Below are 12,501 nucleotides of genomic sequence, written 5' to 3'. Positions count from 1 at the left end.
GCACTACTCACATAGGACTTCCCTGTTCTTAAAAAGCAGGCCTACAGGACAGTGGTTCCCAACAATAGGAAGTTTGCAAACCTAGCAAAAGTTTGTGTTTCCTTTATTCAAATGCATTGCTTCTGCCCTGTAGGACCTGAGAACCCCTGCAGGACCTTCATAAATTGTTGGAGTACTTTATATTTGCACTTTCAGTTTTCAGTCTATTGATATGCTGTGCTCTGTTAAGACTAAGCTCCAATTTTCATTTGTCACCTTTTGGCTTTCTTTTATGTACATAACTACAGTGGTTAAAGTCAAATCTATAATATAAGTTAGTCCAATTGTGAATTGCATTGTTCTCCTTCATATAAAGATGGACTAATTATTAAATTGAAAGGAAGCACATTTTTATTGCTGTATACCTTGAAAAGAGGTTTGGATTTTTGTTCCTGTAAATCTGGCTGTCACAGAGGTAACATTATCTTGCCAGATCTTAACAAAGAGACATTTGTATGGCTTCTTTGGGTACATTTCCCTTTTACTTGATGATATAAAATATGAAGATAGCAGGATGAAGATCTCCATAGGTTTTTGTGTAATATATGTTACATATAAATGAAGTCTGCCACAGCAGACAAACATAAGGTATCTGATTTGCCAGAGTAACATGAGCATCTCTGAAAGGAGAGGTGACAAACAATGGTGTAAGAGGGAGAATGAATGAGACCTATTTGTATTCCTGCTTGCATTAATACTGAGGGGAGATAAGAATCACAGTGAGACTCCTTGAGTGGTCTGAGACATTTGGCTTCATAAGCTTAGCATGCTTTACCAGGAAGAGGATATCTGTGTTGAGCTTAACCTAAAGTGTGGATATTGAAGGAAAATAAAGCATTTTCTTAAGTAGGAGTTGTAAACTAATATAACTTATCTGATATTCAGTATTTCCCAGATCAGAATTATAACACATAGGCTTTGTAAGCTCATCTTTGCATCTGCTTATATATAGCAAAATTCTACACTGCTTATCAATAAAACCCACACAAATGCCTGTTAAATGACAGTGAGAAAATGTTCTGAAAATCAGGCTCAAATTTTGCCAGTTTTGCTGCAGCATTTTTCTCCAAGTAATTCTCTTGCATTGAAAGTTTCACTGAAAATAATCACAATGAATGCAAGAGTCAAACTGGAGCTCTGAAAGAACAAATAACAATAATCACTTAACACTTTTCATCAAAAGGTCAGTGCAATCAAGACTGGAATATCTTTTCTTCCTTGGAGTTTTTTTTTCCATGACCATGATGAAAAGGTAAATCCTTTCAGCCTCAGTAAATATACACAGGAAGATATATTTTGCAAAAACTTGGCAAGTCCTTGGAGCAGGACTTGGTGACCCTGAATGACTGAATCTTGATGAGTCTCTCCACAGGGTCCTTAAATATCTCCATAAACTAGAGCTGCGGGGGGAGGGGAACCTCAGTCCATCCCAATTCAACCAGTCCTATGCCAGGGCCAACAATAGGTGCCCAGAGACTGGAGAAGGATGGCAGGTCGGCAGGAGAGAACTAGAAGAGCAGTGGAAAGGAATTTCAGGCCGTAAGGCAGCTTTGTTGGGGGCCCAACTGAAATGCCTCTATGCAAACTCACCGAGCATGGGGAACAAACAAGAGGAGCTAGAGCCGTGCGCGTACCTGCAAGGCTATGACCTTATTGGCATCACGGAGGCATGGTGGGACGGCTCCCATGTCTGGAGCGTTGGAATGGAAGGATATAGACTTTTTAGGAAGGACAGGCAGGGGAGATGAGGAGGGGGTGTTGCCCTCTATGTAAATGACCAGTTTGAGTGCATGGAGCTCTGCCTGGGGATGGAGGAGGAGCTGATGGAGAGCTTATGGGTCAGGATTAAAGGGAAGGCAAGGATGGGAGACATTATAGTGGGCATCTGCTACAGGCCACCTGACCAGAAAAACCAAGTGGATGAGGCCCTTTATAGACAGATTGGTGTAGCCTCATGTTCACAGGCCCTGGTTCTCATGGGGGACTTCAACAACCCTGATATCTGTTGGAAGGACAACACAGCGGGGCACGAGCAATCCAGGAGGTTCCTGGAATGCGTGGATGACAACTTCCTTCTCCAAGTGACAGAGGAGCCGATGAGGAGAGATGCCATGCTGGACCTTGTTCTCACCAACAAGGAGGGGCTGGTGGAGGATGTGAAGCTCAAGGGCAGCCTTGGCTTCAGTGACCATGAAATGGTGGAGTTCAAGACCAATAGGGCAGCAAGGAGGGCACACAGCCATCTCACCACCCTGGACTTCAGGAGAGCAGACTTTGACCTCTTCAGGGACCTGCTTGGGAGAGTCCCTTGGGATAAAGCCCTGGAGGGAAGAGGGGCCCAAGAAAGCTGGTTAGTATTCAAGGACCACCTCCTTCAGGCTCAGGAGTGATGCATCCCAACAAAGAGGAAGGCAGGCAAAAACACTAGGAAGCCTGCATGGGTGAACAAGGAGCTCCTGGATAAACTCAGGCACAGGAAGGAAGCCTACAGAGGGTGGAAGCAAGAGCAGGTAGCCTGAGAGGAATACAGGGAAATTGTCCGAGCAGCCAAGGACCAGGTTAGGAAAGCTAAAGCCCTGATAGAATTAAATCTGGCCAGGGATGTCAAGGACAACAAGAAATGCTTCTACAGGTATGTCAGTGATAAAAGGCAGACTAGGGAAAATGTGGGCCCTCGCCGGAAGGAAACGTGAGACCTGGTTACCCGGGTTATGGAGAAGGCTGAGGTATCCAATGACTTTTTTGCCTCATTCTTCACTGGCAAATGCTCTAGTCTCACCACCCAAGTCGCAGAAGGCAGAGGCAGGGACTGGGAGGATGAAGAGACACCCACTGTAGGAGAAGATCAGGTTCGAGACCATCTAAGGAACCTGAAGGTGCTCAAGTGCATGGGGCCTGATGACGTGCATCCAAAGGTTCTGAGGGAACTGGAGGATGAAGTTGTTAAGCTGCTGTCCATCATTTTTGAGAAATCGTGGCAGTCTGGTGAAGTTCCCATTGACTGGAAAAGGGGAAACATAACCCCCATCTTCAAGAAGGGAAAAAAGGAAGACCTGGGGAACTACAGGCCAGTCAGTCTCACCTCTGTGCCTGGCAAGATCATGTAGCAGAGCCTCCTGGAAACTATACTAAGGCACATGGAAATCGAGGAGGTGATTGGTGACAGCCAACATGGCTTCACTAAGGGCAAATCATGCCTGAAAAATTTGGTGGCCTTCTAGGACGGGGTTACAGCACTGGTGGATAGGGGAAGAGCGAATGATGTCATCTACCTGGACTTCTGCAAAGCATTTGACGCTGTCCTGCATGACATCCTTGTCTCTAAATTGGAGAGACAAGGGCTTGACAGATGGCTGCAACATAAGAAGGACATGACCTCTTGAAGCGAGTCCAGAGGAGGGCCACCAAGATGATCAGGGGGCTGGAGCACCTCTCTTATGAAGACAGGCTGAAACAGTTGAGTCTGTCAGCCTGGAGAAGAGAAGGCTCTGGGGAAACCTTATAGCAGATCTTCCAGTACCTGAAGGGGGCCTACAGGAAAGCGGGAGAGGGACTTTTTAGAAGGGCATACAGTGATAGGATGAGGGGTAATGGTTTTAAACTGAAAGAGGGTAGATTTAGATTAGATATTAGGAAGAAATTCTTTACTGTGAGGGTAGTGAGACACTGGCCCAGGTTGCCCAGAGAAGTTGTGGATGCCTCCTCCCTGGCAGTGTTTAAGGCCAGGTTGGATGGGTCTTTGAGCAGCCTGGTCTAGTGGAAAGGCAGGGGGGCTGGAACTAGATGATCTTTAAGGTCCCTTCCAATCCAAACTATTCTATGATTCTATGATCCTATGATTCTATGATATGATAAAGATACTTGAAATTACTCTACTAGGGAATATTCAGATCATGGTTTAGGTGGCCTCAGATCTGAACTGGATTAAATTGCATTTAATATCCTCCTTACCTTGCTTCATTCTATCTCTTATTCTCAGTATGCCATATCAACAAGGATCAAAGCATAACAAAGATGCCTAATATTCTGTAGCATAAACATTTCACCGATACAGTGGAACTTGTGTGATACAAGGACATGACTTAAGCAAGCTATGCAGGGTCTTCTATAAGAATTTTTGCGTATGTACAAATAATAGAGACCTTGAATTTGAGTGGCAAGAAGCCCTTTCATAAATAATATCTACTGATTGGAGGCCTCTCTTTTTTTTTGCATTCATTTTTATCTGAGTACAAAGCATACAGGAGAAAAAAATAAAAATGAAAAGAAAAATAGAAAGAAGAAAAACAAGACACAGATGGGGATGTCAGGAACAGTTCTGTGAGATTGTTCTGATTCCATGCAGTTGTTTTTCAATTGCACTAAAATAACCTGTCTGCAAGGTACTTCAGAGAGCGGGAGTGCTTTTCCTCTACACATTTTTGATTTCTTATGCTGGTTGTACTGTCAAAACATTACGTTTACGGGAAGAGGCCAAGAATAAGTGTGATGAAGGATATTACCATGGCAAGAAAAATCACAGTTAACTTCCAAAAATCGTATGGTCTTCAGGGTTTTTTTTAGACAATCTGTAGAAATCAGGAAGAGATTGTTCAAATATATGAATTTTTAATTTGAATTATTTCTTTGGAATATTTTGATTGTCTGTATTTCAAATGCAGACCACAGATAGTCATTTAAGACCTTTAATTTCACAGAAGCAATATATTACAGCACAAATACTTTGTCTTTAATTACCTTCTTGCACCGTATAACTATCATATGGACCCAATATAAAACTGCAACTTCTCAAGCAAAAATTAGACCATAGCTGTTTTGCTTAGTAACACTGCACTCCACAGCCTTATTAAAGAGAATAGTTTCTTGTGGTGTTAAAAGTTAGTCAGCAGGAGTCAGTTCGTATTAAATCTAGTCCCCCCAAAAGTCTTATTTGATAAGGAATTGAGTATGTTTTTAGAGACGTTACCTAAAGGAAGTGCAGTATTTCAAGTTAATGATTTAATCTTTGAAATATTATAACTACAAATACTAAATATTTAAGAGTAGTAATTATAGAGTGGGTATTATAAATAACAACATATGGCATCCTTGTGAGTACAAGGCTGAACTAATTCCTGAGGCTCCGATGCCATTCATAAACCTCTCAGAGTTTATGACTGCAGTTGAGTTCTTGAGTGAAATACAGCCTTGTGTTTACTCCAGGGTTATCTATTATGCTCCATGTCATTCAAATGTATTCTGGTGTTGATCCTCGTGCTTTGCCTCCAAATTGTTTTCCCACAATCATTAACACAAGCTTATAACTTTTTCCCTCAATATAAGAGTCCTCAAATTTTTCATGAGAAAGAACACATCTGAACAGAGACATTGCCTTATTGATACAACAAATCACACATTCCACCAATGCACAGCCTTTCAACATTCATGGCTGGAGTAAAGGGAGCAATTTTATATGGAAAGGAAGATTTAGGGACATTTAATTCTGCTTTTCAGCTGGATAAGAGAAACCAATTCCGGGTAGCCAGCAGGCTTTCCACAGTTCAACATTGATTCATGAAGTCTACGTAATGTTTTTATACTGCAATGACCTTCTTGAAATGGATCTAAACATAAAGCCTCTGGAAAGAAGGCTCATCAGTCTAGCAGAGACAGCACAAAAAGTTTCTGATACGGAGGCCTGCTACAGATACTCAAGAATTCATACTGCCCTGACAGAGTTGTGATACAAATCAGAACACTAACTGAGTGGTAGGAAAAGAGAAGATATTTTAATGTGATACATTGCAGTACTGTCTATCAAAGTGGTAAGAACTGGAATACCATGTTCGACAGTTTTTGAGTATCTTTTGAGAACCATGTTAAGGATGAACACAGCTTTGCTAAGGCAATGTCTGTCCTGCTTCATATTTCTTTCAGAAACTTTGTAGGAGGCCTACTGTAAACCTAGAAGAAGGGATCTGAATTCTTTCTGTTAAATTGAAGGGTCTTTGGTCAGGAAAAAATTAATAGAGTGCAAATTGACCACAGCAATAAGAATTCAATTTCTGCGCTAGAAAATTTGATTGTTTATTATGAAACATCAAACGTTTGGCAATAGCAGTATAAAATAAATGCAAGAATAGTGTCCCTATCCTAAATAACTTAAAAACAAGGTGACAGATGAACAGTGAAAAGCATTTTTGACTGGCTTCTGAAAGATAATTTAGCAGCCCATGTTCCATTGAAAAATTTCAGTAGGACTTCCGTGAATATGTAGACTTCTGATAAATGCAAACTCTTACTGCCATTTTCCAGTTTTGTCACTCCACTTTGAGTATTCACTCATTATTTTAGCTTCTGCCTATTTTGGCAAATTAAACATTCCTGGGAACAGTCCCAGAAATTAAAGTCAACTGGTATTAAATGGCCCACATCTAGGCTAATTCCTCAACCTCCAAAATTAGGGACCTGAGACAAACAACCTATGAGAAAGGATAGATCCCTTGAATGTTTTATGTCCCAAAACTATATCTGAGAATTATCTGAGAGAGTGCCAGTTGGCATGGACCAACTAATCTCTATTATAGTATCAACACACTATGTCCAGAGAAAAGAAAGTATCCACAGGTTTGGGGTGGTAAGGGATTAGCTGGAAGTTGTCTGCATATGCAGAGGCACTTAACCTCCTTTCCCTCTACCTTCCTTACAGTAGGACTTACAGTCTTTCTGCTGTAAGAGAACAATCCCAACACACATTCACTCTTAGCATTTCAGGTTGTAGTCCTTCTGGCTTCTCCAGTATCACACACAGAGCTCTTGGTGTACTTCCCTAAAGTATTCTCTAACTTGTAAAAAAACCCACCGAAACTGTGGGATCTTTTCTGACTTTTTCTGGTTCTGCCCATGCTGGTTACCTTCCATGAAGGTGAAATTAAATAGGGGAGACAACCCTGTGGCTGTGGAATTCTTTTCAAACCCTATTATCTACATGACAATCCAATTCTTTTCAATTCTTATTCTCTACACAATTTTGGGCCTACTATACTCTGTAACCCTTAGTAGCATCTATTGGATTTGGGATATCTCTGAAGTTGGCAGTAGAAGTCATTCCTTTTGTGGTGTCCTGTCATGATATCTCCACTGTATAACTATGGCCCACACATTTGTCATTTGTTAGCCCATACACCCATATGGACTCCTGTCTACCTTGGCCTTTCTCACTTAATACAGAGTTTCTGCTGTAGTCCACAGATGCTTTCCTTGGTTATTCATCCCAGATTCTGATGCTTTGTTACTGTAAAAATATCTAGACTGCAGCATTTGGTTTCATTGATCTGCTTAGACATTGCCAAACTCCATGACCTGCCCATTAAATAATTTGCATTTTATAAATGGTATTTTAACAACTAAAACTGTGCTCTTAGAAATCATGTAATCTATGCTGTTAGAGATCTCAAAATGTAAGGAATTGTTTTCTGTACCTCAGCAAAACTTGGCAGGGCAGTCAGCCTTAGAAAAAATACATAGTGTGCAATTAATCTTTACACCATTCAAAATAATAGCCTGTATTAGGGAAAAGGTGATCACAATCTAAAATCCAAAAATTTGTTTTTCTATATGCTTGACAAATCAATGTCATTTACCACAACACAAAAGGAGAGTCTGTGCTTATTAGTCTGGATTTATGTAATAAGTCATAGAATCATAGAATGATTTGGGTTGGAAGGGACCTTAAAGATCTAGTTCTGATCCCCCTGCCACAGGCAGGGTCACCTTTACACCAGACTGGGCTGCTCAAAGACCCATCCAACCTGGCCTTAAACACTGCCAGGGACGGGGCATCCACAGCTTCTCTAGGCAACCTGGGCCAGTGTCTCACCACCCTCACAGTAAAGAATTTCTTCCTAATATCTAATCTAAATCTACCCTCTTTCAGTTTAAAACCATAACCCCTCATCCTATCACTACATGGCCTTGTAAAAAGTCCTTCTCCCTCTTTCCTGTAGGCCCCCTTCAGGTACTGGAAGGCTGCTATAAGGTCTCCCTGGAGCCTTCTCTTCTCCAGGCTGAACAGCCCCAACTGTCTCACCCTGTCTTTATAGAATAACTGCTCCAGCCCTCTCATCTTCATGGCCCTCCTCTGGACTCACTCCAACAGCTCCATGTCCTTCTTATGTTGGAGGCCCCAGAGCTGGATGCAGCACTCCAGGTGGGGGGTCTCATGAGAGCGGGGTAGAGGGGGAGAATCACCTCCCTCAACCTACTGGCCACGCTGCTTTTGATGCAGCCAAGGATACGGTTGGCTTTCTGGGCTGCAAGCGCAGAATGTACTTTATCTTTTTAAAAATATGGTGGAGGAATTCTATTTGCAGATGGCAAGCTTTCCTTCACAGAATGGTTGCTGAGGAAGTTCCTGACCTATGGTATCTTTATGGATATGTGCTAGTTAGAAACTGTCTTGTGAGAATTATGATCTGATTAAGGTTTGGGGCCCTGGGAAACCTGCATTCAGCTGAAGGATCCACTCCACACATTCGTTTGGTCTGGGACATTAAATTGGATTAAATCTTTCTGCCCTCCATCTAGAAAATGGGACTCTTCCTCCTTTTTACAAAAGGTCCATCTCCATACCGAAGGAGCTGCCCAGTGCCCAGGGCTGGGACTGCCTCTGGTGCCTCCTGGCTACTCTGCTCCCTGGCTGGGGCACTGGGATGGGCCCTGTCTGCAGTGCTGGGGGGTTCCCTCACTGCTCCCAACCCTCAGGAAGCCCCTGACACCTGCTACTCCATTTTTGGAGTGGAAATTATCTTTCGCAAAAAAATGTGCAAAAGTATACCATTCTTATTTGTTACTAACCTTTATTTTATGCAAATGAAAATACACGCAAAATATAGAAGGAATGAGAAACTCGCTCACCTTAAAGATGAGTTTTTCCAGGTACTTTTACATATAATTTCTTTTTTCTGATTACTTTCCCCAACCCACATTCAGGACCTTGCACTTAGCCTTGTTAAACTTCATGCAATTAGCACTGGCCCAGCTCTCAAGCCTGTCAAGGTCCCTCTGGTTGGCATCCCTTCCCTCCAGAGTGTTGACCGCACCACACAGCTTGGTGTCGTCGGCAAACTTGCTGAGGGCGCATTCAATCCCACTGTCCATGTTGCCGACAAAGATGTTAAACAGGACCGGTCCCGATACTGACCCCTGAGGAACACCACTTGTCACTGGTCTCCACTTGGACATCAAGCTTTTGACCGCAACTCTTTGAGTGCGACCATCCAGCCAATTCCTTATCCACCGAGTGGTCCATCTATTGAGTCCATGTGTCTCCAATTTAGAGACAAGGATGTCATGCAGGACAGTGTCAAATGCTTTGCAGAAGTCCAGGTAGATGACATCAGTTGCTCTTCCCCTATCCACCAGCACTGTAACCCCATTGTAGAAGGCCACCAAATTTATCAGGCATGATTTGCCCTTGGTGAAGCCATGTTGGCTGTCACCAATCACCTCCTCGATTTCCATGTCCCTTAGTATAGTTTCCAGAAGGCTCTGCTACATGATCTTGCCAGGCACAGAGGTGAGACTAACTGGCCTGTAGTCCTAATAAATGGGAGATGTATCCTCTTAAGAAAGATGAAAAATTTCTCAAACATGTCAGGGTTAAAGGAGGCAGATATTTTTCAGGTCCCTGACTATAATGTTATATTATTGGAAGATTACTCTGGAATACTAGTAGTCTACAAGTAGTCTACAAGCATCAATAGTACTATTAGGGTGATGAAGACTTCTTAAAAAGACTTTTGACTAAACTAACAGTTTTTCCAAGAGCAAGGGTCAGAAACTTTATGGAATTACTTTTCTCCTTTGCTAACTTGCAGTGAATGGTAAAATTGCTTCCTATGTATTGTCCTATTTCTACAGCTGGTTGTGAATTTCTGCCCTAAATAATGAACTAAAAATGAGTTCATTTCTGTACTGTATTATGAATGTGTTATTGTCACAGCATGTAATTACAATCATTCACAGTGTGAACATGAGGTCTGAATAGTAAATTGTCCTGAAAACCGTCTTATCCCATGAATTTATGAATTTCCAAGCTTACCTCTCATAATGATTAATATCGTATCACCATTTAACTCTCAGGTCATTCAGTAGAACAGCCACCATACCTCAGAAGTCATGGAAGTGAAAAAGCACTTATTGCACAATGAAAATAAGGTCTTATGACAATGTAATTAATGGATATTATCCCTTTATAGAATAAAGATGCAGACAATAAATATAAGAAATCATCAAAAAGTCTTCTACTACTGCTGCTAAGAGCAAAATGAAAAAATGGGATTGTCAGGGTAAGAAAAAAATGTCTTTATAGTGTCATTTGGCACCATTTGTACTGTGAGGAACTGTTTTCCATACCCAGGGAGGAAACATCTACAGAGCAAGAAAAGAATAAATACTGCATTAGCATAATTTTTTTATACCAGTAGTTGGAAGACTTGTACTTTACAGCACTGAATGTTCAAGTTTTAAAGACAAATCTCTTCCTATTAATCTGTAACGTCAATGTCTACCTCACAGAGAAAGATGTCTTCAGTGATCTTCGAGGCAGGAAATTTTCTAATTTTTTCCTTGAGTTACTTTGCTGCAGTAGTGGTTCTTTACAAAAGACATTCAGTAAAGTGACCTACCTGAATTCTAAACTCCACCCTTGATATTTAAAAGAAGAAAATCAAAAAGGCTATTGCTACACTTTATCCAATTTCCAATGTTGAATTACTTTTCTGAGAATAATACATTTTTTTAAAGTCCTTTTCCCTTTTTTAATCCCTCTTGCAAAATACAGCTTATTTTTCAGTAACATACGAAGAATCAAACATGATCACACAGAACAAGAAAAGCCATTTTGTATGAATGCATTTCATAGATTTTTTAAAAATGGTTCCACTGCAACAGAAAATTTTCAGCTGTCATTCTTTCAAAATTCAAAGTTTAGTTCCCAGAGGTCAATAATCTCATACATAGTTTCTTTTGTTTTCAACTTTTTATTATTTTGATGTGGATTTTTTTAAGATATTTCTGTAGAGTAATGCAAGAAATATGTTCATCTCTTTTCAAATTATGCTGTTAATATGTCAATTTTAACCACAGATTTGCTATTATGTGTTGGTTTGTCTATAGATTTAACAAGAATAGCCTTATAGAATGCTCAGAAAGCAGAACATAAATGACCTTTTAAAAATTACTCTTATGGTACATCTATATGACTGAGCCTTAGCCCTTGTTTGTTGTGAAATAGTTAATAAGATTGTTTGAAGGAATGAAATAATATAGGTCCAGAAATCCAATTAAATATGTTATAGTGCATGTGATTCATAATCTACATGTTATTTTAACAAAGCCAGTCTTATAAATTCTTCTGTAATTATTACAATCACCAAGCAAGAAAAGAATATGTCAATCTTTTAAGCATAAGTTTCTCTCCTATTTATGCCAACATCAAGGGAACAAACAACTTTAGTTAAAGCTAAAATTCTAAAATAAAATAATATAATAAGGCACATAAAGCTACTTTAGTGACTCATTCTCAATGATTTCAGTGGGAGTTAGGCACCTAAATTCATTTGTGGGTTTACCCCTACATTATACAGGCAATTATATATTGATCTGAGAACAAATTTACTCCATTGGGACTTCTGCTTTTGATATAGGACTTTACCTCATTCTATGGAAAAAAAATTAAAAACTTGTTCAATACACAAATTTTGAAGAAGTTTTTCTTTCTATGAGACAAGGATCTTGGGTGCTTAATTGCTATCAAAAAATAATACATCTAAGTAATACTCTCTGAGCCACTTGTAAGACCCACTGGAATAGGTGACATCATGGTATTTCAGTACTTTTATTTCTATTCTTCTCCAAATGTTTGAAATTAAAATTATCATGAAATATATTCACTTAATTGTTTCAAGATTCAGAAACCTTTGGTTCAAATTAATTTGAAGATAAGACTTGAGTTGTTTCCTTTTTCTCCTAATACTAGATTATTTTTTCCTCCAGCGCTTTGTCCATCATTCTTGTCTGTTTATGCATGTTGTGCTAATTTTAGCTTTGTCTAGCCTGCATCTATACTGCAAAAAATCTCTTAATTTATAATTCAAAGAGAAAAAATCCATCAAATACTAAAGTATCTCTCCCTGAAACATCTATGATTAATTATAGCTTATTCTCTCTACAATCTCGTGCTATGAAGAATGAGAATTTTTCTCACAAAGAAGAGGTTGCTACAGAGCCATTCATTTTCTTCTGTGTTTTCTTTGTTTTTTTAACTGATTTGAAGAGAGATGGCGGTTTCAGCATGTAATATCATTGCAAATCAAAAGTAAATTCAATAGCAGATGCTATTCAGGAGATTCTCTAGAATATCTGAAGTCTTAGTATAGTGAAATACAGTGACTAGGGCAGAAATGTTAAACAACAGAGAGG

Source organism: Nyctibius grandis, chromosome 3 (genome assembly GCF_013368605.1).
Source record: "Nyctibius grandis isolate bNycGra1 chromosome 3, bNycGra1.pri, whole genome shotgun sequence".
NCBI classification, from domain to species: domain Eukaryota; kingdom Metazoa; phylum Chordata; class Aves; order Nyctibiiformes; family Nyctibiidae; genus Nyctibius; species Nyctibius grandis.
The sequence above is the reverse complement of the archived record's forward strand: the minus strand, read 5'-3'. Positions refer to the sequence as shown.